The sequence below is a fragment of the Protopterus annectens genome, chromosome 5.part0 (genome assembly GCF_019279795.1).
Source record: "Protopterus annectens isolate FY-2018-M chromosome 5.part0, PAN1.0, whole genome shotgun sequence".
Taxonomy (NCBI): Eukaryota; Metazoa; Chordata; order Ceratodontiformes; family Protopteridae; genus Protopterus; species Protopterus annectens.
Genome location: NC_056735.1, coordinates 562,686,288 through 562,712,549, shown reverse-complemented (window position 1 = coordinate 562,712,549; position 26,262 = coordinate 562,686,288).

The window sequence follows — 26,262 nt, the reverse complement described above, 5'->3', positions numbered from 1 at the left end:
CAAATGTTTCCCAAACCAGCACTACTCATGCTGTACCAGAACTGTACTACCTTGGCTACATTCATCATTTCACAACCAGTTGATACATGAGTTTGTAAGGAGGCCAATAAGGAGCATTCCCTGACATGAATGTGTAGTGTGTTGCAGAGTGTTTAAATGACCCATGATAGGCCTCTACCCCTCAGGTATATTATGTGTAATGTGTGGATGAGATTTTGGATACTGGAGTGTGTCTTCACAGAGGGTTTGGGAATCCTTTATGTGTAGCATGTTAAAATGCTCTGTGTATGACATAGATGTGTATGTTATGTGTATGTTGAGTATCAACTACGCCTATCTAATGGTCACTACAGTCTAGTCATATTTGTTTAAGATGGTCTGGGTATTGCATGTGTTTGAGGAAGCTAATCACATTAGTGAGATGTGCATGGTCTTACACCAAACATGCACAGCATGGATTATGGGTAGGTGTGTTACATGTGTACATGGCCTACACCTTAACTATGACATGCACTTTTTATTTACAATAATAAATGTAGAACACACTCACCAGCATCTGTCCGCTGCCTTGATGTCATCCCAGAGGGACCTACATAGAGCTGACACAGTTTTTCAGTGGCCACAACTGTGGCGTTGCTACTGTGTGTTTGCAATCTTACAGTACAACAACAGTTTACATTCACAGGGCTACAGAATATGTTCCAAATGATCAGCATTGCACAACTACAGGCTCCACATATTTTAACGACACACTCCACATCTCACATATGCATGGTCTACCAATACAGATAACAGTAGTCTACAGATATGCCATGTTACCTGCATGCTTCATGTGTTCTTGCTGGGTGGCTCCAACCTCCATCATGGTGTATGTCTGCTGCTGCTGCTGTTGGGCATGTGCCACCAGGCTCAGGAGCAGCTCCTCCATTCTGGTGAGTGGGGGTTGATATTAACACCACCTCCTGTAGCAAGCTAATGTCTCCGCACATCAGCAGCATGCTGACGGACATGTCTGAGAATATCACTTCAGTGGTGGCGTATCTGCTCATATGTCCAGTTATGCAGGCCTACTTCATTTACCCTGGGGACAACATCCTGCCACATTGCAGTACACTCCTGCTGGTTCTGGCTGGTTCGTGAGAACATGAGACTGTAGTGCTGAATCATACTGGTAGTAATTATGTCATCTTCAGCACTACTGTAACTGGGGTTCCTGCAATGCGCCATGATCCCGAACATATGTCTGAGCAAGTCATATGGGACATTTAACATTATACAGTACAGATATCACTGAACTGCCATATATGGCAACCTATTAGCTAACTGAGAGTGAAACACTTAAACTGCCACTTACCACTGCTCACCCCACAAATGCTTGGAAGTGCCTGGCTCACTCTCTATCTAATGAACCATATCCTGCACAGCAACAAAATAAAATCACTGTCTAAGACTATACAAGAGTATTTGGCACACTGTATGCAACACGATGCACCACCTAGCCACAGCAGATATACATCAAGCAGATGTGTAAAGAAATATATCATCCATCACAATGAGTGTAAGGTCCAGTAAATGTATTACTATTATACCACACAACTTGTTAATGAAAAACCTGTGTTCAAAATATGTGCATAATTGGGAATATAGGTCGCATACTGCTGTAGTACACTATGAATGTTGCTAGATACGCAGTTATATGTTTTACCATACACATGTCAAAGGACATGTTACAGACATACCCACACACACATCAGACATAATTACAGGACACAAAGGTATGACAACCCAGATAAGCTTTCAGTGTGTACTATACAGTACTGTGTGTCAGTACTTACACAACCTTAATCTTGAGAAATGTAATCTGTGATGAATACAGGGACCACATAAAACAGTGGATGCAAGCAATGTGGACATACACCATACTTTGCTGTACAGGCCCAGAGCTTCAAGGAGTACTACAGTACACACAGGATTTGGATTCAACATCAGTACCAATCAATAATCATAGATGTAGTGCTTTAGCCTGCAATGACACACCTTAGTTAAAACCAAGGGACTTAATCATACTGCATGCAATAGCACTTTTTCTGCCTAGCAACAGAATACACAGCTTTTGCTAGGATCAAAGCAAGGACCCATAATGCCATGACATAAACAGTTTCTCACTATGCTATCCCACAGATACATATCTTTGACTTATTCACAAACACATTGACCATCACAGTCAGTTAACAGTACCGATAATCTATTGCAACAAGAAGATGTAGGTGTGTATGAGTATATATAACTACACACACACACACACACACACACACACACACACACACACACACACACACACACACACACACACACACACACACACACACACACACACACACACACACACACACGCAAACACACACACACGCAAACACACACACACACACACATATATATATATATATATATATATATATATATATATATATACACATATACACATCCATTGGTGTACATATACATATATATATATATGTAGGCACATATACATTTCATAGTGAGAATATCAATTATACAAAGGATGTGAGGTGTATAGTAATATAATAAAATTGCACAGTCTTGGGATAAATACATTGAAATTGTTCACAGCCCAGGTAGCTTTAGCAGGCCTCACTGGCTTCAACATTGCAAACTGAACAAACCACACAAAGTGTTTAACCACCACATGTTATATACCAGCACTGTATGCTGTCTTGTTTGTCACACACTAAAACCTACATACAAATATGCGCATACTAACCTTCACCAATATATACATTTCCACCCTTCACAAACAGTTGCAATATGTTCCCTGCTCTATGCACATATACAGATGTGAATATATGACATATATATATTTATCCGTATGTGTGTGGCATACACACACAAGGTCCACACTGTTGTAAGTCCCTGGACCTCACAGCTGAACTGTTGGGCCTTGCTGCAACACAAACAGGTGTCACATATGAACACACACTAACATTAGGGGGGTATATATATGGCTACAAATGCTAGATAAGCATACTAGACTGCTGCAGCAGTTGCCAATGCTAAGCTACACTTTAATATGACTATCATGCATGTGTTGTTCTGTCACACCCATGTTTATATAATGTCAGCGCTAAACCCCCCCAACAGCCATTGGCCACCCTACTGTACAGAACACAGATAACATGGATCAGATCATTGACATTTAATGCTGAGCTACACATTTCACAGGTATGTCCCACTGCCCACAGGTACACACTGTATTATCCATAGCAGTAGTTAAGCAGACCATCTATGCATAAATAAGTACTGCTGCCACATATGAATGGTTTACATTATGTAGAGTATTCTTCAATAACATCTACTGCATGCCAGTAAATACATATGTGTCACGTACCTTTCCTTTGTATGATTTGGTAATATTTCTTTTTCTTTTTCCTTTTCTCTGTCTCTCTCACTCTCTGTCTGTCTCTCTGTCAGTCTCTGCAATAGAGTGATTGAGTTTGTTGGCAGAGATTGCAGTCTGCTTTTGTAGGTATTTGCACATGAGCATGTGATGACCTCTGCACCAATTAGTGGCCACCACTTGCTAATTGCATGCAGCCTGCTGTGTAGTAATTGCAGTAATCACTGTCATAGCAACCCAGTACTATAAATTGCTAACTCAGGTAGGTGTGGCCATTTCAGCTTTCCAAGATGGAGATCATCCTTGTTTGCTGTGGACATCATTGTTTAAGACAGAAGGTTTGGTATAGTTCTTATATCAGAAGCCAGGGGTGTAGCCAGATATTTACATTTTGTACTCAAGACCTAATGTTGCTTCTTCCAGTACCCACTTGTCAGTGTAGAAATGTACTCACCCCTCAAAATGCTACCCCAAGATACATGGAAAGATGTACTTTCTTTTCAACTTTTACAATTAACTGCCATACAAAGCTAGTTATTAAGATGTATTCCTTTGGCACAAGAAATGTTTGTGAACTGCTATACTGTGAATATTCATTTACTCCATTCTAAACAGTTTGTGCTATTTTAGTGTTGACATTAGCACAAGCTGCTCAGAAAAACTGGGCACATTTCAGTACTGTGAGTATGCTTACCTACATCCTTGGTAGACCCTGCACACACAGGTATATTCTACATTTGGGAAGGGGTGCAGAAGTACAGAGAGCATAAGTATTATTGTGTGTATTTTATCTTGCTGGACTTACAGGGTTGCTGTGTACATGTTAGTTTATCAAGGCAAGCAGTCTGTCTGCGTAACTCCCAACTGTGGACCTATCCACATGGTAGCCAGAGAATAGCCTATTATTTTTTGTCTGTGCACTGCACAGGTCTTTTCAGCAATATAGCAATGGCATTGTTACAGTTGGTTGCTACCAGTACATGGCTACATCCATTTGTATTTCAGTGTTGTATTCCTACATAAGGGTAAGCCTCTGAAACTCCTTCCAAAGCTATTTGCACAGTGTGTTACAGCAGAAAGGCTGATATGCCTCTGTGTTTCTGCCTCTGCCAGACCTCTCAAACACTCAGGTACATATTTGAACAGACTCAGGGAAAAGTAAAGGAAAAGTCAGGGACACCTTAAAAATATTAGTGCCATTAAGTTGAAACATTGAGAGAATCAGAGCATATGAATCAATGCACATTTTCTGAAGTAAAAGAAGTGTCTAACTCTTTATTATTGTCATTATTCATTAAGTGTAATTCACCACCTTTCTGGCCAAAGTCAGTAGTTTTAGGAGGGATTCAGAGGGACAGAGATAAAATTTGTGTCAAAATCTAGAGGTATGGCCTCTGCCCTAAACAGATATGCCAGTGTTTGTCCTGCTGTCAGTCATGTAATGTAATCCCACAACAACTGTTGGTAAATATCCACAGAACAAGTTGTGTGGTATGGCATTCCTATTGTTCCTTTACATTCACTCATTCTGATGCATGATATATTTATTTCAGCACCAACTTGCTGTATATCTACTGTGGCTTAGTGGTACTTCATGTTGCATAGTGTGTACAAGGTTCGGGGTTCTAGATTGACAGATATGTTTTATTTTTCTCCTGAGCAGAACAAGGGCCCTCACATACAGAGTGACTAAGGCACTTTTAAGCAGTTGTAAGTGGGTTTACGTGGGTTTGTGCGATGCTTAGCATTACTTAGCTAAGCACAAACAAGTGTACACTTGTGCAAACCCGCTAACTACTGCTTAATAGTGCTTACTCCAGCTAACCCCCACGCTCATTTCTTTGAAAGAAAAGAAAAATGGGGAGATAGGAAAGTGGTGAAAAAGGGGCACAAACAGGGAAAGACAGTATGGAAAGTTGCTCAGGATGTGCAGGATGGGTGTAGGGAAGGTCCATAGCTGCCCATTTCTTTAACAGCAACAGCTGTGCATATGGAATACATTTGGAGGTAGATATGAGGACAACAAAGTATGTTGTAATGCCAATTAAATTACATTTTATGTGACCAGTGGACATGTGTGCAAAAAGGGCAACTATTTATGGGGCATAATTTTTTTTGGGAGCAGATTGCCCTTTTTTTTTTTTCAGGTGAGAGTAGAATGTGGGGTAGAGGAAGTAGGTATATTTGGGGAGGTAGGTTGGGGAGGTAAACAGACAAGACAAACAAGACGCATACAGGGGCGGTATATGACACATGTGGTGGGTGAACATCTTTGACGGGGAGGGATGTTTGAAAATTGCAAGCCCATGATCCCACAGATGGAAACAGTGGGACCAAGGTCCCCACCCATGGGCAGTCACCACTGCACCTTCACAGCCCAGAGGTTGGCTGTGCTGGGGGCTGTGTAGGAGGGGCAGGCTGACCCAGGAGTTACGCCACTCATGCCTCAAGCTGGCATAGAGGTTCTGCAACAGAACGTTCAGTCTCTCTACGCACCACAGCCCGGACCGTTTGAAGGGTGATAGGTGGCCCTCTTCTGCCCACGCTTGCACTGGGGGGCCGAGCCCATCCCCTGCAGTGCTTCCACCCAAATGTGGCACAGGGCCAATGGAGGAGGAGGTCCCAGGCTGGGCACCGGACCTGCTGGTGCCAGGTGCCATGGCCAGCTGAGGTGGGACAGGTGGGTCCACTGGAATCGGCCTTCCCGTACAAACTATGTTTTGGAGGGTTTAATAAAGATATGGGTTAGTAACAGTCAACAGTATTCCCAATTAGTTATACCACCATGCAGAAGTATTCCCATTAACCCAACACACCAGATTTTCAACAGTTGAAAAGCAAACATAACACATGCATATATAGAACAATAGTAGGCATTACAACAGCATGCAGGTTGAATTGATGGCAACAGGCCACCAATATTGTGGTATTTTAACAGGGCACATGCATAGAAATAAATGCAAATATTTATAAACCAATAGGACATATGTCCCAACAAATGTCTTGAGATTAGACATACCGACTTGAGCTTTGGAATTGCATTGTTTATGCACATACAGTAGGGTGGAAAAGGATAGCTCAGTTAATAACTTATATATCCTTCTAATTTTCACGACATTCCTATTAACTGCAGTTATATGTCCCTTACATGTATTATTACACTACCCAATGTCCTTATATTGTGCAACTGGATTTTGCTAGATCATTATATACATGAGCTGTATCTTACATACAAACTGTCCAAGATGCAGATATTACTGCTACATATTTTGAGAGTTGCTCACAAACTCTACTGCTAAGATGGTACACTGACAGCTCTACTTTCGTATAATTATCTAGATATGTTCAGGTGAAAGTATCAGTTATATGTTAACAGCTCCCTACATTTCTGGAAGCACACTGACATTTCTGGGGAACACAATACCACACTACTCATGTGCCAGATTAACCTGTACATGCTGGGCATGAACCAACAGTTGAGGGCTGTAAATATGCATAAAAGCTACTGGCACTCCCTTCATCCATGTTATATGGGCCTACCCAAGTGTGGGTTAACACTGCTTAATACAACAGTACTATTTGTAAAATGCAGCAGTACAACAACATATCAAAGACAATGACACAGATGCACGCCAGGATTTATTCATTTATTAAATGATTATTACACCTTTATTTATTGGGTTAAAACACTTTTTGAAGGTTCCCTCATTTATTTTATATAACAGTACATGCAGAATAATTACTAACCTGCCTGATGATGCAGCCTTTGCAACCTATCTTCATGGGCTTTCTGATTCATAGCCTGGACACCTGCAGCTGTGAAGTAAATGCAGTGATATTGAGACATACCTATCCATAGTATAGACAAGCATAGCAATTCTTAACTACTTAATACAATGGCTACTTACTCAGTACTGGGGCATTAGACATCGCACGGGATTCCTAGATCCACTGGTCCAGTTGATCCTCCTTCCGTCGCTTCAGGTCAGAATAATGGTGCCTGACCTGATCACCAGTCCGAGGAACACCAGTGGCACTGGTGAGATCACGAGCAAGACTGTTCCAGGCCTTTGTTTTATATTGGGTGCCCTGGTACTGGCCTCACAGGAGTATTTCCTCATGATTGTGGACAAGGATGCAAACCATTAGTTTGGACTCCTCAGTGCCCCAGCTTTGCACTCAAAATCGAGTGCCTTCTCCAACACTGGCCATGCTGACTACAGAAGGGCTACAACCAGTTATGGCTAGTATTCCCGCCTGTGGAGCTTAAATATGCCTCATTTCCCACACTTATTTGGGATTGGCCAGTTTTGAAAAAACTCAGCTGTAGGCACACCTGCTTAGCTGATGTTGGCAATGTTTAATATTCCTTTGATAGATATGTGTCTGTTGAAAGTGCATGGTTATGAAATGCTGTCATGGCATAGTGGTTATATACTGTGACTATAGTGCACAGTATCCTGAGTTCAAGCCCTGTCACTGCTTTTTAGTTTCCTACTGGCCAGACCTGAATGGTTAAGGTACAGTAAAGGAGGTGTGGCCATGTTTAGCCGACTTTGCTCAACTTTGCCTGACTTTTCTCAACATTGCCCGACATTGCACTGGTTAGTGCAGTGCGCAGCTGCATGCAAATACGTTGTAGTTGCACTGGTTGGCATGGTGCACAGCGCCACACAAAAACATTGCACTTGTTAACGCGGTGCTCAGCTATGAGCAATTGGCTTTAAATATGCTAAATACTGCTAAAATATGCATAGCAGTGCTTTATATTGCTTAAAATAAGTTACTTATGCCTCACAATGCATAACCATTTCACCTTCATGTATATATATAATTCGTTCACTACTACAAATAACATTTGAATGCTTTTTACAAAACTTATACATGATAAATGTCAGGAAATATTTTTGTATACAGATTTCCAACATAAAATGGAATGTGCAGTAGTGGGACTTGAACCGGGAATGCCTCCTCTTTGTGCGAAGGCGCTAACCACTACGCTATCACTATTCTGTTCAATTTGCATATAGGTTCATAGGTTCATAGGTTCATACTAGGCTATCTGCCCTAGGGCATTTATAAGCCTAGCCAGAGTGTGTGTGGCTTTCACCACCCCTTAGGATGAGAATACTATACCCATTAGTTTGCTGTGCCTCTGTCCAGCAGTGACACAGAGATGATTCCCGGGGTAAACCTACGATCTCCCATCCACTCGTCAAGATTTCTCTTGAACAGTCAGTGAGGGGCTCTGCCTCACATGGACTGGGATTCTGTTCCATAGTGTAGGGAGTCTCTGGGTGATGAATCTGTCCCTCCAGCACATCCTATTTATATCCGTGTTGAGTTTAAGTCTCTTGCTCGTGGCTCTGGTGGACTTGGATTTTTGAGGTGGAGCATGTCCATTAATTCCGGGTTGGACATGGCCTTGTATGTCAGGCACAGATCACCTCTGAGCAGACGGTATGCGACTGAATAGAGCTGGAGTTTCTTCAGTCGCATCATGACATATGTTTGAGCCCCTTTATCCTTTTGGTGAGGAACTTTTGGGGTCTTTCCAACTGCTGCAGGTGTCGGGTAAGGTACATTCCAAATGGGGCGTTGTACTCAATCATTGGCATGATAAGTGAAGAGTACAGGGTACAATGACCTCCTGATCTGGATGTGAATCCCTTCATGATCAGGTGGGCAATGTAGAAGGTCTTCCTAACCACTTTGGCAATGTGAGTGTCAAAAGAGAGGTTACTGTCAACTTGGGTCCCCAGGTCCCTGATAACTTCTTCCGTGTTTAATGGATTACCACCTATGTGGTAATTAGGGGTTACCTTGTTTTTCCCAAAGGGTATGACTGTACATTTTTTGGCATTTAGCTTAAGGTATTACTGACTTATTTTCTTATATATTTCTCTTATTATCCTCTTCGGTGTCTAAGCTGCTAACTGCAGCTAAGCAATGGGTAAACCCACGCAAACATGTGCAAATATGGGCAGCTATATTGGAAATAAAACAAAAAATAAAAATTTCTTTTAATTTTTAAAATTGTACGCGGTTTAACATATGTGGGAATGTAGTGTTACAATGTACACATGTGAGCGGACTCGCTCATGTAACCCAACATTTCTCGAGTTTTGTCATTGCAGGGGCGTGGATTTTGGACTGCTTGGCAGTCCGACACGCCCCCTACACTCGTCCACGCTCTGTGAAAGCTTTAGAGTTGAGGCAGCGCGCCCTCATTAATATGCATGGTGCACTGCCATCATACTCTTAGACTGGCGTTTTTGTGTAAGACTAATCTGGTCTTACATGGAAGATTAGTAAATCCTGGGGGTAGACTTGTGTCTGACAAATAAGACTGGTCAGAGTTAAATTTGTGCTGATAAATTGATACAATGGCAGTAAAACAGAAGAGTGATACATCATCAGATTACTGTGTTAACCTATCATCCCACTACTTCCAAAATATCTCTACCTACTACTGCCAACTATGGAAAACAGAAGCAGCTCAAGCACAATAATTTAATACCAGTGGTGACATTATTCCACCTGACTGCATATGATCTTTCTTTGTGATAATTGCTGATTCCTTGGGTGAGAAGAAATCCCTTCTTGGAAGAAGCAGGTAGTTTAAAGATTTGAATGTCAGACAAATCAGTGACAAAATACTGATAACATTTTTTACTGCTGGTGTTACATGCTTTGAACAAGTTCCATTATGAGCATCAAGGAGTAAGCAGAGAGGGCTGATATAATTCTAAAGGTTAGAGTTCAGACATTTTCAGTATCTTAAAAATACTACAGCCCATTTGGACATTGACTACAGAAGGTTTTATCTTTTGCAGTGGTATTACTGACTTATTTTCTTATTATGTTTCTCAAGTATAAAGAATACTAGAAAAGAGTCAGGGAAGTATATGAATGGAACAGTTGTCATTTGTAAATGAGGAGAATTGTGACCAACTGCCAGCAAACTGGATTAAAGCATTAGCAGAAGATATCTGAAAAGGCTAACTTGGAAAAGTCAGAAGAGTACCAAAAATGACACACTGGAACAGCAAACAATATACTTCTTGAAGACTGTTGAAGTCGAGGCGCTAAAGTTTATGAATTAATTGGGATCCTGTTTGCTGTTCCTGTGTGTCATTTTAGGAACCTTTTCTGGTTTGAATTTGTGGTTTTGCAAAAGTCAGAATAGTGTTTTGGAGAGATGGGGGCACATGTACCAGTATAGATGTTAGTAGCTGGAGAGGAAGTTGCCTATGACCTCTTATATAACACTTTATTATAATGGGCACATAATTATTAATCTGTTTAGACCTGCCAGAATATAAGACGTGCTATATTGCTGCCTAGTATTGTACTGGACTTTTGCTGTTGTTTTGATGATCTGCAAAATATTGACTAATGTAGATAAGCAGCATGGTACTGCTGCAAATCATTGCCTTCTTAAAAAGAGTAAATGAGACACTTGTTTTAAATACACAATACTGTTGTCACAAGTTTTCCTTTATTAAATTATTAAGTATGTATGCCTTGGGGAGTGGCCAAGATGGTGAGCAGTTTACAACTCTGTTTTTTAGCTCTGCTTCATTTTAAAATCTCTGAAAGGATTTTTACTAAAAATAAATAAATAACTCAAAAAGAATGTTACAAAACTTGATGGAGTTATAGTAGAACAGCTGCTGAAATATTTACTGCAAAAATAACAAGTTTCAAACTCTTTTTTATTGCTTTTTCCTTTCAAGAAAACTAGAAAGAACCAATTGTCTCAGAATGAGCCACTCTAAGCCCAGTGTACAGGACAGTACTATGAAAAAGGGTATACTGGCTATACTAAGAAACATCAGTGAGTTATCTGTAAAGATAGATACATTTTAAAGAAGACTGTAAAAAACAAGTTAAGTGCTGAGTGAATCTCCTAAAGAACAATCACCACAAATCTCAGATATAGAAGAGTTAATGTCTAATTTTGATGGAGGAATGTTTGAAAATAAAAATAACACGGACTTACTTCTGAAAAAAAACAACATATTCTGGGAAAAAATAGAAGACTTAGAGAATAGATCTAAAATGAATGACATCAGAATTTACTGGATTCATGAAAAAGATGAGGAAGACAGTATGATTCAATTCCTTAATACCTGGCTGTCTAAAACATTTTCCTTTGGCATCAAATGGGCACATATATCCTTTTCTAACTCATCTTTAAAAAAAAACACATTCATCAAGGTCAGCAATTGTACGATTCTTCTCAGGTCAAGATAGGGATAAAAAAAACATTCATCAAGGTCAGTGATCATAAGATTCTTCTCAGGTCAAGATAAGGATTTAGTCTTAAAAGCTGTGTGGACTAATTATCCAGTTAAGATTAAAGAAAATACTATAAGATTTGACAATGAATATTCAACATTTGTGATGTCTAAGAGAAAAGCATTTGTGCTACTTGTTAAAAGCTTAATGAAAAACAATATTAAAGCACAAATCTTGTTTCCAGCAAAAATAAGGATTCAACTTCCAGAATGAAAGAAGATTTTTAAGACCTTGAAAGATACAATAGACTTTATACAGAAAAAAATAAAATCCTAGGAAAAAAAAACAGGAGTAATGGACTGGAATCTATCAACTTCTTTGAAGAGAATGCAACAACAGATGGTTGGTTAATAAAAGACAAAAACAGCAAAAAACTGAAGGACAAATGAAAATCAATGTATTTCATGGATATGCATTCTTATAAATTTAAAGAATTGTTTGAATACTTATAAACAGGTGCTGCATATTACTTTTTACAAGGTTGTTGTTGTTATGTCTTTCGGCTTTTCTCGATTAGGGGTCGCCACAGCGGAATTCTAGTCTGCTAATGATTGGCAGTAGATTTTTACGTGCAGAGTTGTCAGCCCTGATGCACAACCTTTAACAAAGGTATGCCCATTCACGCATGTCTCCAAAAAGAAGACGCTTTAGCCGAGAATCAAACAGGACAACATCTTACTGTGAGGTGACAACACTACCCCAGTACCTCCATCGCAGTAATCATTTATTTATTTATCTCTGCATTTCAAATAGTTACTAGATCCTTTTATAAAATGTTAGAGCTTGATTCTTTTGGCTATATATGAAATTAAAGCCACTTATTTCCATTTAGAGTTTAAAAGGTTAAATTATTTGTTTTACTATATATATATATATATAAACTTATTAGATATATATATCTTGGCATAGTTGAGTAATGTATATTAAATATATATACAAAGAAGAGGCATGTTAAGTTACATTCTGGGTTATTAAAATGAATAAAGTTTGTTACTGATAGTATACTTGACATGAAATAACACCCAGAAAAGACAAGTTATTTTATATATATATATATATATAAATATATATATATATATATATATATATATATATATATAAGTTATTATAGGAATGATATCAAATAATTATAGAAACATTCACACTTTTACAAGTTAAACCTGGACCACACATAACTATCATTCTTTTAATGCAAATATATATTCTATGTCTGTTTTAAAAAAATGACAAGTCTGCTTTATATTAAACAGCTCGTATAAGCAGTGCTTGCTGAATCATTAGATATTATTTCTTTGAGTGTAATGGCTTTTTAGTAGCTGGGATATTTTGAGATTTTTTTTTTGTTTTTTTTTGTGGTTTGGAGGGGTTTGAGGGATTGATGTGTGGTGTGGAGGTGGTGTGGATTCACTTGTGAACATTTTTGTGTTAATTGCAACTGATGGACTGCTCATTTTCAAGGCCTTATCATGAAAACCAGCTTGAAACAACTTATAGTCATGAGCACTTTTGTGATTCTGCGGGAGTTCTGAAAATTCTAAGAATTGTACAGGTTACTTCTTCCTGTCTAAAAGTAAATAATCATCATATTTTGAATCATATGCTAAGATGTCAAAGAATACAAGTTAGTTAATAAGGAAAAGACAGTGAATTACATTCTAAATGACTATCAGCTATTACATAGTTCTGAATGCTTGTTACTGATAGTATACTTGACATGTAATAGAACCCAGGAAAGTTTTGCTATGCTATAAACAAAGTATAAAAATATAGTTTCTTGCATATATAAAAGTTATTATTTGAATGCTTTTAAATAATTAGAGTAGCATTCACAATTTTACAATTTAAACCTGGATCACAAATAACTGTCATTCTTTTAATACAAGTTTATATGCTATGTCTCCTTTAAAAAATGACAGTCTGCTTTATATTAAACATCTCATACAAATAGTAATTACTGAATGATTAAATGTTATTTCTTTAAATAGAATAGCTTTTTAGTGGTTAACATAATGTGTTGTCTTTTTAGTGGTTTGGAAGGGTTTGAAGGATTGATGTCTAAAGAAGAAATGGCTTGGATTCACTTATGAATGTTTTTCTGTGAAGTAGCTGATAAACTGTTCATTTGCAAGCTGTTGTCATGAAGACCAACTTGAAGTGGCTTAATTAGAGTCATGTGCACTTTTGTGATGCTGCAGGAGTTCTGAAAATTCTAAGGACTGTCCAGGTTATGTCTTCTTGACTAAAAGTAAATATTCTTAATATTTTGAATCATATGCTAAGATGGCAATGAATACAAGTTAGTTAATAAATAAAAGATAGTGAATTACATTTTAAACCACTGTCAGTTATTAAATAGTTCTGAACACTTACAGTATGCCAAAAGGATAGTTTATAATTAGGCATCAATCCACATGTTACCAGATGGATAGCTAATTAGCTCACTAATATAACCCACCTAGTCAAAATAGTGGAAGCCACCTCATGCAGTAGACCCATATCAAGTGGGATACTCCAGGGTTCAGTCTTGGGGCCTCTGTTATTTGGGATATACTTTTGTGAGGTGCAGGCCAAAACCAGTGAGCTATGGCTGACCATGTTTACAGATGATTGCAAGCTGGGTGCTGTCACCAATTGCACTAGTGACATGGACATCCTCTAAGAGGGTCTCATCCAAACAGATGACTGGTGCAGGAAACATGGTCTCAAGCTGAATTTAAAAAATGCATCATCATCCCCTTTGGGGAAATTGATGTCCCCACAAATTATCACATTAATAACAATGTTCTAAGCATGCAATCAGTTGTGAGGGATTTGGGCACCTAGATTGATAGCAACCTGAATTTTGACTACCATGATGCTTCCATTGTACAGAAAGATTGCTACATGGCCCGCCTCATAAGTAAGGTTATCTTATCCAGGGGCAGCTGGAGACCACAGAGGTTCCTCACCAGGAGAATCCAGTGCCTCAAAAATCTACTACACACAGATAGGTTGAAAGCCCTATCCCTCTACTCAGTTTCATACAGACTCCTCAGAGGTGACCTCTGTCTGGAATTTAAGGGGATCTTTGACCCTGCCTTGATGGGACTGCTGCATATCCACAAGTCAAGCTCCGCTCGAGTAACCAACATGCGTGGCCTCAACCTGGTCTGTGACATTAATATAACTTGTTGGCAGGACAGGTTTGTGTCTCAAGACTCCCCCATCTGTGGAAGAGACTCCCTCTCTACTTCAATCAGAATACCTATTTACACCTTTTTAAGTGCAACATGGATAACTGGATGGGAAATAGAAAATAAATGCCTGGGACAGGAGCATCAGGTACTGATTTGTCTAAACATGGGCTAAACTCTTGGCTAGGTTTATAAGGGCCTCAGGGCCAGTAGCCTAATATCTTCCTATGATCCTATGCTAGTCCATAGAATGACAGTTCTGATAAAAAATAGGATTGTGTTTCTCTGTTATTGTCTCTTTTTAATGATAACAAAACTTAATATCTCAGAACAATTTATTATGGAAAATTTTAATCTAAAAAGGAAATATTTTTCAGATGTTTGTTCAGATACTATTAGACATAACATTTAAGGAAAAAATAAGACTGATTATAACAGTAGTACTAGATTAAAGAGTATCATATTCTCACTGTTTATTAATAATCTCCACTCTTCCACTCGACACGTGTCTGTCATACAATATGCAGATGACTCAATACTAATATATGCTGCTTCCTCCTTACAAGAACTACACACTCTAATTCAAGAATCCTTTCTTTCTGTTGAAGCACATCTTACTAATTCCCAACTAATCTTAAATCCAAACAAAACTAAAAGACTACTTTTTCTACCTACAATATCTGTAGCTCCTAACCCCTTACTGAATATCTTGTCCAGCAACAATACTGCCATTTCTCCAGTAAATCACACCAAACTCCTAGATGCACAAAATGACAATACTGTAAGATTTGACATTCACATCTCACAGTCCATAAAGAAAGTACATAAAAAACTAGGCACTCTGTATAGGAATAAACAGTTTCTTACTAAAATAACAAAGGTCACCATTGCATGTACACATCTCCTTTCAACACTGCTTTATGCCTCATTATTATCATAATTATTCTGATTTCAGGCACTCCTACTGTGTACAAAGAGAGCATCTGGGAAACAGAAAAAAAAAATTAAGCTTGTTTCCTGCCTTTCCTGTTAAGTGGTATAGACTATTTGTAGGCTTCTGAGCCCCCAAGCCCTTCTGTGTTGGAGGAAAGCCTTCTAGCTTAGTTTTTTTTTTCTTATAACTAGCCAGTTTTCTAGTTTCAGCACTCAAATCTGTTTCTTTGATCTCAGCACTTGTTCAGAAAAAAAAAAAAATTTCATCTGCTTTTACTGTACTTGTGTTTCTACCTACTTTTTTTACTTTTGCATCATCTTAAAAGTACTCAATTGTATTTATTACTGCTTGGTGTAACTCATTCTAAGCCTTTTGGTTTAAACACTTGGGCTTCGGACCAGTTGTTTTGCACTGAGAGGGTTTGTGGTCTGCACTGTAGTGGCAGAACAGGTAGCTTACATCCTTCTAGGTTGGGAACTGCTGATTGAGGGCTCAGTGTCTGTTATTCTAAAAGTGTATTAATTCTGGTTTAAGCACTTGGGCTTTCAGGCCAGTTATTTTACATTAAGAGGGTTCGTGGTCTGCACTCTTGTGGGAGGAGAGGCTGGACTCTGCCCTTCTGAGCTGGGAATTTCTGGTTGAAGGCTTATAGTGCATGCATATCTGAACTGCTTCTTAATGAAGTTGGTGCGCCTTGTTTGCTGTAGCATAGACTGGATTCAGGCCTGCTGGATCTAGCTTTGTTTGTGTAACTTGAGCACTAATCCAGGCATTCTCTAAAGTATTCAATTGTATTTATTACTGCTTGGTAGTAACTTGATTAAAGTGTAGTTATCATTCTAAGTCTTTTGGATTAAGCACTTGGGCTTCAGACCAGTTGTTTTACATTAGGAAGGTTTGTGGCATGCACTGTGGTGGCAGGACAGGTAGCTTTCATCCTTCTAAGTTGGGAACTGCTGATTGAGAGCCCAGTGTCTGTTATTCTTAAAGTGTATTAGTTCTGGTTTAAGCACTTGGGCTTCAGGCCAGTTATTTTACATTAAGAAGGTTTGTGGTCTGCACTCTTGTGGGAGAAGAGGCTGGACTCTGCCCTTCTGAGCTGGGAATTTCTGGTTAAAGGTTTATAGTGCCTGAATATTTGAACTGTATCTTACTGAAATTGGTACACCTTGTTTGCTGTAGCATAGACCAGATCCAGGCCTGCTGAATCTAGCTTTGTTTATATGCTTGTTGTTTGTTTACTTGTTATTTCCCTGGAACGATAATTCCACCTTCTCAGCACTTCTGTGGATCACTAGTGATATCTGCATTGCTTATTGTACTTATTTCCTTGTTTCACTTTAAAGAAAGTTACTGTTTGTTGTTTTTGCATTTAAGTTACCTGTAACACATTGCACTTAAGTTACCTGGCACTTGCTCACTAAAGCAATTATATAAGTCAGCACTAAAAATTAAAAGCACTACACCCTCACTCCCCACTGGCCCTGGTTTTCAATTATTAAGGAATTCCCAATATTATTCTAGCATGTCCAAAGGTCAGTTGTCAATCTCCTCTCTGGTCCAGCTGGTGAATCTGGGAATCTTGAGGCAATGTTACAACTGCCTCATGTACACAGACAACCCTCTCCTCCTCCCAACAAATTCCAACACATGTGAGAGATGCAACCATATAGCCAAACTGGAGGCTAAGCTCTCTCAACTCAGTACTGGCATAACCAGTCAGGAGGAGAAGGAAACCACACTCACTACAATTCCAGTCTCACATAGACCTACCACGACAGCAAACCAAACACATAATCACACAAAACATACTGAGGCTCTAAATAAAGATCTGCCGAAGCAGCAGAGACCTCCAAAGCAGACACCCAAGCAGCCGCTACCCCAAAACAAAACACGTGCAACACATATCTCACAAAGCCAGTGTGCCAAACAGTCACAGCCCTTAAGACTAAACAACACACACCTGATACACTTGTAATAGGTGACTCTATCGTCAGGCACACTGACGGCCCGCTCACCAGGCTGAACAAGGAGAGGGTCACGGTGAGCAGCCTGTTGGGCGCTAGGATTCGCCACATAACACAAGCACTCAGGTCACTCCAAGGCAAGTGCAAATATGACTCAGTCATTGTCCATGCTGGTGTGAATGACCTGAGATGTACCTCCCTGGACTACATGAAAAGAGACATAAAGGAGCTCTCTGAGCATGTAGCCCAGGCCGGTATGACCCTGACCTTGAGTAGCATCTTACCTCACCAAGAATGATGCCACAATACGAAGACAAGATGATCAATTTCAACAATTGGCTTAAGTACTGGTGTCATTCAAAGGGGATCCAATGCCTGTCAGCTTGGGATGATATGCTCAACAAGCCACTATGCTTCGCTCTTGCACCTGTCACCCTGGGCTTTTGGATATTGGCAAAGGCTCTTGCTACCCCATAGTGCCTTTTTAGGCAAGGCTCAAAAGACAAACCCACCTCCATAGGTATCACAAGGGATAAGAAACTAAGAGTAATGCTACTCAACGCCAGAAGTCTAAACCTCAAGATGCGAAACTCTCCTTAGCATGGAGAACATCGATATCTGTGCAGTAACAGAAACCTGGTTCAGGGCTCCCGAGAGCACCCCAGCACTACCAGGTTATACCTCATACCATGCTTTTCAGCCCCAAAACTTGGACCGAACCACAATATCGATATTCATCAAAGATACCCACACCTCCAGGTTGCATCAGAGACTATCCATGTGCAACTAACAGTGGGTAAAACTGCCTTCCAGTTTATAGCCTGCTACAGACCACCCTCCCAAACCCAGGAACCCCACTCGGCCTTCCTGAGAACACTGGAAAATATGAAGGTCTCTCCAAACACCATTCTATTGGGCGACTTCAACTACCCAAACATAGACTGGGAGCATTACTCTAGCTCCAACACCCTAGCCCAAAGGTTCCTAGAATTTATAAACTCAAATGCTATGGAACAACTTGTTACCACTCCCACAAGAGGGGAAAACATACTGGACTTGATCAACACCAACATGGGGACTCTATGCTCCAGACCAGAAGTGTATCCCTCACTGGTAAGATCAGACCATAAACTAATCTCACTGGATATTCACATCCCGACCCCACCCCCTGCCCAGAAAACCACAGTGAAAAACTTCTCTAAAGCAAATTTCACACTCCTCAAAACTGAGGTGGAATCCTTCAAAGCCCCTGGGCCTGTGGAAAATATGGCCCAGACAGAATCCTTTATAAACGCATTCTATGAACACCTTCAGGAATGCATGGATCATGCGATCCCAAATAAAACCAAGACCCAATCCTCCAAAGGCAGACGTCCTGTCTGGTGGACCCCAGCCATAAACAAACTATACAATAGAAGGAGGAAGCTAATAAATGATAGAGCAAAATCCCAAAAAGGGAAGGCATCACTGATCAGTATTAGCAAAACTACGGCACACATAAAATTGTCTAAGGCCAGCTTCGAGAGAAAAATTGCACAGGACACTAAGGATAATCACAAGGCTTTCTTTAGTTATGTTAGGAACCTGGGTGGTAATTCCCAGATATGCTCAGAATTAGTCCAAAATGACAAAAAATGCACCAAACCCACAGACATTGCCAACATCCTAGCTGACAGGTTCAGTGCAAACTTCTCCCCCCCCTCCCCAGCAAAAGGGTAAATATCTATCCCAGCAGAGTGCTGCCCCCCTGACATCTCAGATGCTCAGGTAAGAGCCGCCCTCTCCAAAGCAAAAAACACAGCATCAGTGGGACCAGATGGTGTCCCGGGCTGCATCCTACATGAACTCCAAAAAGAGCTAAACCCAAACATAAAACTACTGTTCAATCTCACCCTTACTACAGGATATGTGCCCAAAGAGTGGCGTACAGCAACAGTGGTCCCTCTCCATAAAGGTGGTGCCTCAACGGATCCTGGAAACTATCGCCCCATAAGCCTGACTAGCTTGGTCTGCAAAGCTATGGAAAGGATCATCATAGACCTCATAAATAAAGATATTGGGGACCTACAAACACTGGATCCTACCCAGTTCGGCTTTGTTAAGGGCAGATCCTGCCTCTTAAACCTGGTTGATTTCTTTGAAACAGTCACCAAGGCCATTGAGGGAAGGTGGTCCACACAGCCTACCTGGACCTCGAAAAGCCTTCGATACAATACCCCACTCGGGCATTATAGATAAGCTCACCAGCTTAAATATAAACCCCTATGTCACTAGATGGATTGTAAACTGGCTCAAGGACAGAACCCACATGGTTAGAATTGCTGGAGCCATGTCAGACTCCAAACCAGTTACAAGTGGTGTCCCACAAGGCTCAGTCCTGGGACCTCTCTTGTTCGGTATATATTTCTGAGGTACAGGCCAACACGGAAGGACTGTGGCTGACCAAGTTCGCAGATGACTGCAAACTGGGTGCCATAATCGACTCTCCAGCCGACACAAGCATCCTCCAAAAGGGCCTCATAGAAACAGACAACTGGTGCCAGAGCCATGGCCTCAAGCTAAATGCCAAAAGTGTATAGTCATCCCTTTAGCAAAACAAAGTGCCCACAAATTACCACATAGGTGGTAATCCATTAAGTACAGAAGAAGTAATTAGGGACCTGGGGACCCACGTTGATAGCAATCTCTCATTTGACAACCACGTGGCCAAAGTGGTTAGAAAAACATTTTATATAGCCCACCTAATCATGAAGGGATTCACATCTAGATCAGAGGAGGTCATCGTGCCTCTTTACTCATCCCTCATCAGGCCCATAATTGAGTACAATGCCCCTTTTGGGATGTACCTTACCAGACACCTGCAGCAACTGGAAAGACCCCAAAAGTACCTCACCAAGAGGATTGAAGGGCTCAAACAGATGCCATATGCTGCCCGGTTAAAGAAACTCCAGCTCTACTCAGTGGCATACCGCCTGTTCAGAGGCGATCTGTGCCTGACGTATAAAGCCATGTCCAACCCGGAATTAATGGACATGCTGCACCTCAGAAAATCCAAATCCCATCGAGCAGAGACTTGAACCTCAGCACTGAAATACATAGGACATGCTGGAGGGACAGATTCATAACCCAGAGGCTCCCTTCACTCTGGAATAAAATCCCAGTCCAGGTTAGGCAGAGTCCCTCATTGACTCTCTTCAAGAGGAATCTTGATGAGTGGATGGGAGATCGTAGGTTTACCCTGGGTATCATTTCTGTGTCACTGTCAGACAGAGGCACAGTATACTAACCTCGAAAAAGGGCATAGCAAAATAAATTTAAAATGGGTGGCGAACGCCAAACACATTCTGGCTAGGCTTATAAATGCCCTAGGGCAGATAGCCTAGTATGAACCTATGAACCTATGAACCTATTAATTCTCATTAATGTTAGAAAGACTAAACCAGCCGAACTTGATTCCTGCTATAAACAATATCTATGTTTTCCATGGACTCTCCTTACAGATCATACCACTATATAGCTCTAAAACAACTTAATTGGTAAGAACCCCCCCCCCCGTATTACACCTGTAACAGTTACAAGCAAACATAATCTGAGGATTACGCTACTCAATGTTAGAAGTCTAAATCTCAAAATGCACTTGCTTGAAGCACTCCTTAAAATGGAGAACATCGACATCTGTGCAGTGACCAAGACCTTGTTCAAAGCTCCAGGGAGCACCCAGCACTATTTATTTTATTTATTTATTTAACATTTGTTAAATAAATGGGCTATAATTCATACCACACATTTCGGCCACCAAATCTGGACCGAAGCACTAAAGGCGGTGGTGTCTCCATATTCATAAAAGATATGCATACCTCCAGATAAGTAGCCCAACATAATGCATCAGAGATACTGCAGGTACAACTAACACTGGGTAAAACTGCAATCCAGGTTGTAGCCTGCTATAGATCTCCCACCTTGTCCCAAGACTCCCACTCCACATTCCTAAACATACTGGAAAATATTAGTGTACAACCCAATACCCTTATACTGGGAGACCTTAACTACCCCTCCATTAACTGGGAAAATTACTTATGTACCAACACACTTAATGTTTTCTGGAATTCATTAATTCCAACACCCTGCACCAACTCCTTCTTACCCCCACAAGGGGTAGAAATATCCTTGACCTGGTCATTACCAACATGGCGACAGTTGCTCTACACATGAAATAAATTCCTCCCTGGTCAGATCTGACCACAAGCTTATCACCATGAACATCCACATCCCCCACACACCCACAAAAGGAAACCACTGTAAAAACCTTCTCCGAAGCCAATTTTGGGCTTCTTAAAACAGAGGTGGCAAACTTCATGACTCCCAAGCAAATGGAAAATGGGTACATGACTGCTGAATCATACACCAATGCACTCTATGAGCACATACACAACTGCATGGAATGGCCCATTGCAAACAGAACCAAGACACTCTTCTCCAAAAAAAAGGAAGCCAATCTGCTGGTCCCCTACCATAAACAAACTCTACAACAGAATGAAAAATCTGTTGCAGAAAAGAGTGGAATCCCAGGACTGGAAAAACTCCCTTGTTAGCCTCAGCAAAAAACTGAGATCCCTCATCAAATCATTTAAAGCCATCTACGAAAACAAAATTGCTGCAGATTGTAAAGACAACCATAAGGCATTCTATAGGTATGTCAAGAACCTACATGGCAATACTCAGATCTGCTCTGAGTTACAGCACAATGGCAAAACATATACAGAACCAACTGATATTGCCAACATATTGACCGACAGGTTCAGTGCAAACTTTACCCCCCTTTCTCCCCCTAAAAGGCCCATCACAATACCTGAGGAATACCAAGTCCCTATCATCATGGCTACAGAGGTAAAAATCGTATTGTCCAAAGCCAAGAATACAGCTTCCATGGGACCTGATAATATCCCTGACTGTGTTCTACATGAACTACAAAGTGAACTGGTGCCACACCTGAGTACCATATTCAATCACAGCCTCATTTCAGGCTTTATTCCTACTGAATGGCACATTGCTATGGTCATTCCACTTCACAAAGGGGGAGCGATTACAGACCCTTGGAATTACTGCCCCATTAGCCTGATGAGTCTGATAGGTAAGGCTATGGAGTGTATTATCATGGACTTTATTAATAGGGAGATATGGAATCTCCAGTCTCTGGACCCCATGCTATTTGGGTTTATGAAAGGTAGATCATGCCTACCCAACCTGATAGACTTCTTCGAGACTGTCACCCTAGCTGTGGATGAGGGCAAGGTAGTTCACACAGTCTACATACATCTTGCCAAGGTCTTCAACACCATTCCTCACTCAGGAATCATGAATAGACTCACTAAACTAGGCATAAACCCTTATGTCATAAGATGGGTTGCGAACTGGTTCACTGATAGAACCCACACTGTAAAAGTAGCAGACTCTAAATCTGACTACTGACCAGTTACAAGTGTTGTTCCACAAGCAACAGTCCTAGGTCCTCTTCTGTTTGGCATCTACTTCTCTGAAGTTCAAGCCAACACAAAGGAACTCTAGTTGACCAAGTTCACAGATGACTTCAAACTGGGAGCCATTATTGATTCTCCAACTGATGCAGACATTCTACAGCAAGGCCTCACTGAGACCAATGACTTGTGCCAGAACCATGTCCTTAAGCTCAATGCCAAAAAGTACATTGTCATTCCCTTTGGGAAAAAATTGGTGCCCATGAACTACCATATAGGCAGTAGTCCATTAAACATCGAAGGTGTGATAAGACACCTGGGGACACAGGCTGACAGCAACCTCTCCTTTGATAACCATGTTGCCATTGTGGTCAGGAAGTCCTTCTATGTAGCACATCTCATTACAAAGGGTTTCTCATCAAGGAAAAAAGAGGTCATAATCCCTCTTTACTCATCCCTCAGTAGACCTATTATAGAATATAATGCCCCATTTGGTATGTACCTTGCTAGACATCAACAACAACTGGAAAGGACACAAAAATGCCTAACAAAGAGGATCTTAGGCCTTAGACACATGACCTATATGGACAGACTCAAAAAATTCCAGCTCTACTCTGTCTCATATAGCCTACTTAGAGGCAATCTCTGCTTGACCTACAAAGCCATGTCTGACCCAGAGCTGTTAGATATGCTACACCTAAAGAAATCCCAATCCCTCCATGCCACACACACCAGGGACATAAACCTGATTACCACAATAAACAGAATATGCTGGACGGACATGTTCCTAACCCAGAGACTTCCCATACTCTCGAACAAACTTCTCATTCATGTCAAGCAGAGCACTTCACTGGCCCTTTTAAGAGAAATCTTGACGAGTGGATGGGCTATAGAAAGTTCACCCTAGGAATCACTTCAATGGCCCTGCTTGGCAGGGGCACTGTGAACTAACATCAGGTGGCAATTCACCCCGGGGATCACTTCAGAGACCTTGCTTGACAGGGGCACTGGGAACTAACTTCGGGTGGCATGATGCAAGGGAATCTCCTTGGGCTAGGCTTATATAGGTTCCAGGGACATTAGCCTAGTACACACCTATGAACCTATGAACCTATGAAATCCCTAACCTCCTCCTATATAATCAACTTACATTAGCACATAAAATACTACACTGACCAGAGAGTACTCCTGCTCTCCAAAATCTACTACAACCTTACACCAACAACAGGAAACTCCTATCCAGCAACAAATTCCTTCTTCAGGTAACAAAGACCAAAACCACTGCTGGTGACTCCCTTTTCTCTATCTTCATATCAAAAATATGGAATACACTTCCCACCCATGTTACATCAACTTCTTCCTTAGTGCAATTCAAAATAATCCTAAAAAGCTACCTAACTGACATTTGGCTATGTACCTGCATCAATCCAGGAGAGTTCCTATTCACACTCAGGAATTATTGATAAACTCACCAAACTAGGCATTAACCCCTATATCTCTAGGTGGGTTGCAAACTGGCTCACAGATAGAGCCCACAATGTGAAAGTAGTGGAGTCCAAGTCAGACTGCCAACCAGTCATGAGTGGAGTCCCACAGAAATTGGTCCTGGGTCCTCTCCTGTTTAGCATCTACATCTCAGAAGTCCAGACCAACATAGAGGGGGGACTCTGGCTGACCAAGTTCACAGATGACTGCAATCTGGGAGCCATTACTAACTCCCAAAGTGATGTAGACATCCTACAGAAGGGTTTCACTGAGACCAATGACTAGTGTCGGAACCATGGCCTTAAGCTTAATGCCAAAAAAATGCACCATCATCCCCTTTGGGAAAACCTCAGTTCCCACTAATTACCACATTGATGGGAGCTCACTGAACAGTGAAGGTGTTATATGAGATCTGGGGACACAGGTTGACAGCATCCTCTCCTTCAACCACCATATTGCAACTGCGGTAAGAAAGCCCTTCTATGTAGCACATCTCATTAACAAGGGTTTTTCATCCAGGAAGAAAGAGGTCATCATCTCTCTCTACTCTTCCCTCATTAGGCCAATCATCAAGTATAAAGCCCAATTTGGCATGTACCTCACTAGACATATGCAGCAGCTGTAAAGGCCACAAAAGTACCTCACAAAGAGGATCCTAGGCCTTAAACTCATGTCCTAAATGGGCAGACTCAAAAAACTCCAGTTATTCTCTGTCTCATATCGTCTACTAAGAGGCAATCTCTGCTTGGCTTACAAAGCAATGTCTGACCCAGCTCTGTCAGAAATGCTACATCTAAATAAATCCCAATCCCTCTGCACCACATGCTCCATACCCCTCAACCTCATAACCACAATCAACAGAACATGCTGGAGGGACAGGTTCATAACCCAGAGACTGCTCATGCTCTGGAATAGACTTCCCATATATGTCAAGCAGAGCACCTCACTGGCCCTCTTCAAGAGAAATCTTGATGAGTGGATGGGAAATAGAAAGTTCACCCCTGGGATCACTCCAGTGGCTTTACTTGATAGAGGCACTGGGAACTAAAGTCAGACAGCATGATGCCAGGACACTTCTATGGGCTAGGCTTATAAAGGCTCCAGGGCCATTAGACTAGTACACACCTATGACCCTATGAACTTATGAACATATCTTAGCCCTCCTCTCAACTCTAATAACTCTATCACTATCTAACAAGTATTCAGACTGTAACACTGGTGAACAGTTAAACATTATTCATACAAGTTATCAATATATATGACATTTACATACTTCTTAAATGTGCTTAAATTCATATATAAACTGTAACTTATCTGTCTGTACTTAAATGCTAGATTAAAACAAGCGCATTTGTGTATATTCTCAATGTTAGCGTAACATAAGTACCTATTAGTCCTATATCAGCTTGTGCATGTTTTAATCATTAATTTATCTGTATGTTGCTATTATAAGTTTTGTTAAATGGAGCTTTTCTCCCCTGGTCTGCGCTGAAAAAGGATTTATGTCCAG